A 6182-nucleotide genomic window follows, 5' to 3' on the forward strand; every position below is an offset into this window, starting at 1 on the left:
AAAAAAATTTCACCACAAAGCCCGACTTCATTTAGCTACGTATCGTAAATAACTAAATTATGAAGTGTTCTAAAAGTACATGCCCATGGAAAGAAAATGAGCGAAGAAAAAAATGAAAAAGACATAGGAATACGGAGAGCATGGGTTAGTGAAAGGTTCTGTGGGAAACAAAAAATTAAAATTTTGTTCAATGAAATTTTTTTTGTTCCAGAAAATTTGAAATTTTTAAACAAGAAAATTGAAATTTTGTTTTTTATGGCTAGCATCGACTAACCCCAAACTCTGTTTAACTTGAAATTTCTTTCTTTAATTACCTGATGACCTAATTTTTTACTTATTAAATGAGACAGATAATTAGTTAGTTAGTTAACTAACCAAACAAATTCACATACCAATACCGATTTTTTTCATTTTTAAATGACTTTGGTGCTCATTTTGGCTGCTAATTATTCGATGGGAACGACCAGCAATGACGTTTTAAGTGAATTTCACTTAAAATATCCCTTAAAAAACTATTTATCCTATTTAAGGTATTGATTATTCTCCACCAAAACAATTATTTCGGATGCTTGGAATATAAAAATCAATATAGAGTTCAATTTCAGTTACTTTTCTATTACTTGTTGAATTTTATTTGTAATCAAGCATAAATACGAACTTAGCGTATTTTTTAAATAGTACTTCTAAGCTAAAATTTTAATTTTTCAATAAAAAAAGACAAAAAACCGCGTGATTCGTAACGAAGCCCATCCACATTCAAAGTATAAATCAAGGAGATTTTCCCCTTCTCCCAAGAAAAACGAAAACGTTCTTGAAAGCAATTAAAGTGTTTAACTTAAAGCTTTTTTCTTTAATTACCCTTGAATTACTTTTTTTGTTTATTAAATGAGACAGATAATTAGTTGGGGGAAATTGCAAGAAATCACTCGATTTCAGAAACATGTTTGAGAAACATTTCATGTCACGACATTCAAGAGAAAAAATAGAAATGAAATCTGAGAAATTCATTTTCAACGTGCGAAAATTCGGAAATCGACGAAGAACAACATTTCCAAAAAAAATGAATGAAAAATAAATGTAGGATGAATAAAATGTAAAAAAATCGAAGCAAAATCAAGACATTTTGAACTAAGCCTTTCTTTTTTAGATAATTTTTAAACTTCATGTCAATTTTTCCTAAAATTTATTTATTTATTTATTTATTTATTTATTTCCCTTAATAGCATTGTTTCCACACACATTCCTGTAAAAACTCTCAGTAGAGGAACACCACCTAATTGGGAAAAAAAGTCAGGAAATTGTGGATGATGTCCACACGTTCCCTATGTTTTCTAACAAAAATAAAACCAAAATATTATAAATAAATAAATAAACCGAAATAATAAGAAAAAATAAATAAATAAATAATGGAAACTAAAATAAAACCGAGGTAAGGAATCGTAGGCTGAGCGAGAGAGCATAGCTGCAATAGGGAGGAGCCGGACCCTACTCAGATGAAGAGGATCTGGTTCGTGAGGTGGAACTCGAGTGATGAGGACCCTTTTTTGAAAAAAGGAGAGGGTCCCTTCATCAACTGTTCAAAAATGAAGGTGGTTGGAGCACCGGCACCGTCTATCGCATTTATGCGAGAGAATACAAGTGATTGATTGAGAGAATGTTTTATTCTCATTGTTTTTATTTATTTTTGTTCGCGTTTTCTATTCTATTCTTTTCTTTTTTAAGATTTTGAGGTTTTCTTTTCCTTTTTTTAAATTTATTTTGGGCTTCAAAGTTGCTCCACGTAAACGATGAACGGTGATACAATCCAGCGATGCATTCCCGGATAAAGATGAGGATGCGAAATAAAAGATGATGAAAGAGGAAATGAAACAAATGGGAAAAAATAGAAAAATTGAATACAAACCGAGATGAAGTTGTGCGCATCCTCAATTTATATCATCATCAACCAATAACCTATAATATCATCAACCTTCGACTCACAACTAAAATATAATTTTGATCCAAAAAGCAGAAATTAGCAAAAATTAAATATTAGCATTGAAAAAAGCAAAGTCCAATCTTGTAGACAAAATCTTTTTCTTCCATAAAATTTTCCGCAAACGAGTAACCAAAATAAGCAACTGAGCCTTTAAAGATAAGATCTAAAAGATCTAAAAGCGTTTTTTTTACAAATAGTTTTCATGTTAATCTATTGATTTTGATCTACTGATCTGGAGATTAGCAAAAATTAAATTAAGATAAAGAACCAAAAACTGTTTCTTTTAGAGAAAGATATCCTCTCCCAAATAAAGTGTTAAATAAACTGCTTTTTTTTCAAAACTGTTCTGTTTCCAAATTGTTTTGTAGCCAAAGTGTTGTTTTTCTCTACGCGAGTTTAAATTTGAAAAAAAAAACTTCATAACTTTTGAGCCACTCTAATACTACTGATATTAGAAAAAGAAACGGAAAAATGAAAAAATGTTAGAAAAAAAAAATTTAAAAATGTACATGTTCTCCTATCGGCAACTTTCATAATAATTGAATAACATCATATAATGATTTAGAAATGTTCTGCTAGTAATTAATGGAATTTAAGGTTAATTAACGGACAGTGGATGCAATAGACACATAAATTAACTGTTCCAGTCTGGACAGCTAAAATTCCCCGAAGAAAAAAAAAAAAAAAAAAAAAAAAAGAAAAAACCGACATGGAAATCACACATACCTGATGGTTTAAAAAATAAAATAATTAAAGATAACAAAAAAAAGAAAAACGTATAAATATGTGTATGGAACTTATAAAGCGGATTGACCACTGCCAGACACTCTATTCACACATACGCTGATAGTATAAAAAATAATATAATTTAAAGATAACATAAAAAATAGAGAAACGTATAAATATATGTTTGGAACTTCATCAAACAGCTTATCCGCACGCAGACACACTTAAATGATTAAAAGTATAAAAATAATATTATATAAAATAAAAAAAAATGAAGAAATGTATAAATATTTGTTTGAAACTTCAAAAAGCAGCTTATCCGCACAAAGAAACAGTTAGATAATAAATAGTATAAAAATAACATAATAAAATGTAAAAAAAATAAAGAAATGTATAAACATATCTTTGAAACTTCATAAAACAGTTTATCAGCACGCAGACAAACTTAAATGATTAATATAAATATGATAATATATGATATAAAAATGATATAATAAAATATTAAAAATATAAATAAATAATATATGATTTAAAAATAATATAATAGGGTATTAAAAAATAAAGAAATGTGTAAGTATACGTTTGAAATTTCATAAAGCAGCTAATCCGCACACAGACACACTTAAATGATTGATAGAATAAAAATAATATAATATGAAATAGAAAAAAAATAAAGAAATGTATAAATATATGTTTGGAACTGCTTTATCAAGCAACTGATCTATGTATGGACGATGCTACGCTGACATCCTGTAAAATTCTTAACCCAGCAACTTCTCTAAGCATTAATTCACGCGCACATATGGAACTAAGAGTCGACACGTCAAATAATTACGCGAGACCAACAGGCGTCGATACGAAGAACGTGTGCCTTTGCCTATGGTGTAATTTAAATTAATATTTGAGTATTAAAAATTAATAATTAATATTTTAATATTCAAATATTGGTTAATGTTTCGTGAAATAAACGAACCAAAGCTTGGATAAGTAAGGATTTCTGCACTTGCGTGTGTTTAAGGTTTGTCTTTCCATTCCATTCCACTCCGCCTTTGAAAAGCGATCGTGCGCGGTAAAATCAAACGTATAGTCGGGGAAAACGTTGAAAAATAAAAACATGGATACAATTAGCAAATGTTTTCTGCACACACTTTAACGACAGGCCATGTATAGTCGGATCAAAACGACATTAAAGGCATAACCCCGCGAATCTGGCGTGGTATGGATTTACGACGGCCAAAGGCAGTCCGGGGGCGTAGATTGGAGATGGTAAAAAACAGAAACGGGTGGTATCTGGCTCATCTCTCCCTGCATCACTGTAAACAGACGATCTCGGAATGCGGTTCCTTACGACGTCCTCTATTGCTACGCCCCACTCTTGCGCCCCGCCCCCGCCTGCGATTCGTCGAAAATCCATTTGGACGCCCCGATAGGCAATTCATTTCATTCGACGAAACGTAGGAGGGGCCGAGGTGCGAGGGTGGCGCCTTGCAAATTAGCACGTCGTAAGGAACCATATTGCGAAGCCGTCTGTTTTTTTTAATGAAGGGAGAGATGAGCGAGATCCCACCCGCTTTTGCAATCTACGCCCCCGTATCGTTTTTGACCGCCGTAAATCCATACCACCTCAGATTCGTGGTGTGATGCCTTTAAGCATGGTGCAGTTGCGGCGTAAGCGGCCGCGCTCGAGGCAGCGCGGTACGCTCGATCCTAACCGCTATGCTCCACCGCACGGCTTCGAGCGCAGCCGCTTACGCTACTGCGCCGAGTTTCAGGTCCTTTTCACCTTACTGTGTGATTAACTAAGCGCAGTCCTTTCGATCGCTTGAAAACAAGTGCGTGGGCGTAACAGTAATAGGGGCTATGCACGAACGACTTTTACCTGAATCATAGAATTAGGCGAATATCTCTCATGTACATGCCTTCGATAGGCTCTCGTCTTAGACAAGAATGAAGAGTCGTTGATTTTTTTTTCCCGTTGAACTATACCGTAGATTACTGGGATCCGCGTTTGTTTTTTCCAGAAGGTGAGATGCTTTCAATGAAGAAAAAACAACAAAGAGACCTGAATACACGTACCTCCATTTTATCCCAAATAATTCAATAATTTATGAATTTTTAAAGAATAAAAATAAACTAATTTAAATTAAAAAAATTTCGAGACAAACACAAGCTCAACGGCACCACGGATGTCACTACTTATTTAAAAATTTCGAAAAGGAATCAATTCGGAGAGAGTACATTTTGAGGACGAAAACAACGAGGAACGCCACGGTTCCGTGTCCCTTACGCAAGAACTCCGTTTTTTGTTTCAGACTTGTGTAAAGGTTAATGAGTTTTATATGAGAATAAAGTCTCAGGTGTATCAATCCGCGTGGGATCCGCCAACGCGTTTCCCTGCACTTCATAATCGTTGAGATTTTATGAACGGTATTTTCACCTATAGAGTAACTTCCGAGAAGACTTAGCCGATGTATCAGGTCAATGTTTTTATCCTCTTAGATAAGTCTGGTACCATTATTGACCACGGAGGAATGAAAGACTAGGGGAGTCCTAAGGCGGTTTCGAACTATCGACCATCGACCGATCGTATAGTGATAGTCGGACCTCTTACCCACTGCGCTACTCCGAATGAGAAAATGCGTCTCCTTCAGTTCAATTCACGAATTCAGAGTTCACGAGCTCATGTCTGATTTATCCCAAAAATCATCCCAGACGAGTCTAAGAATCGATCTCTTACCAACTGCACTACCTTTTCCTCTTACATAATACAGAAACTGCAACAATAATTAAGGATAAAAGATAAAGTGTCTGGCGTCACTCGATCCGCTTAGGACCCACGCCACCACGTTCACTTCAATTCAGAATCGTTTGAGGTTCACGAACGTATAACTGGCCTATACAATGACTTGCAGGGGCTAGCCGATGTGTCAAGTCAGTGTTTTTATCCTCCCAGACAAGTCTGGTACCGATTTATCGACCCGGAGGGAAACGTTTGGTTGGCACTAGGATGGAATCGAGCCTCCGATCGATCATACAGGTAGTGGAACCTCTAACCGACTGCACTACACCCGGCCATGCAACGTTAACAATAACAATATAATAACTCGAAAAATACTCTGTGTAGAAAGTAGAAAAAACTATTTCTCAGTTTTTGTACCTCACTTCAGCATCAAAGAAGTCTACCAGTAACAAGTTTTGAAAGAGAAGAAAGATTTTATTTACAATCACAATGACGTTTTTGCCGCTCGCGAACAAAATGAATTGTTCTAGAATTCTTTGGGTGCTACTAAAAGTGAAGAAATGTAAATTTTGTAATCAATGCCGTAAAACGTTCTCAAACGAAAAAAAAGCTCATTGACATGAACTAGCTTCTATAAAATATAGAAGAATCATTGTCATAGCACCTAGAAGGCAAAGCACATATAATTTAATTAACAATAAGCACAGAATAAACAAAATTGGGCTTAGTTGATATCAT

The sequence above is a fragment of the Necator americanus genome, chromosome IV, assembly GCF_031761385.1.
Source record: "Necator americanus strain Aroian chromosome IV, whole genome shotgun sequence".
NCBI classification, from domain to species: domain Eukaryota; kingdom Metazoa; phylum Nematoda; class Chromadorea; order Rhabditida; family Ancylostomatidae; genus Necator; species Necator americanus.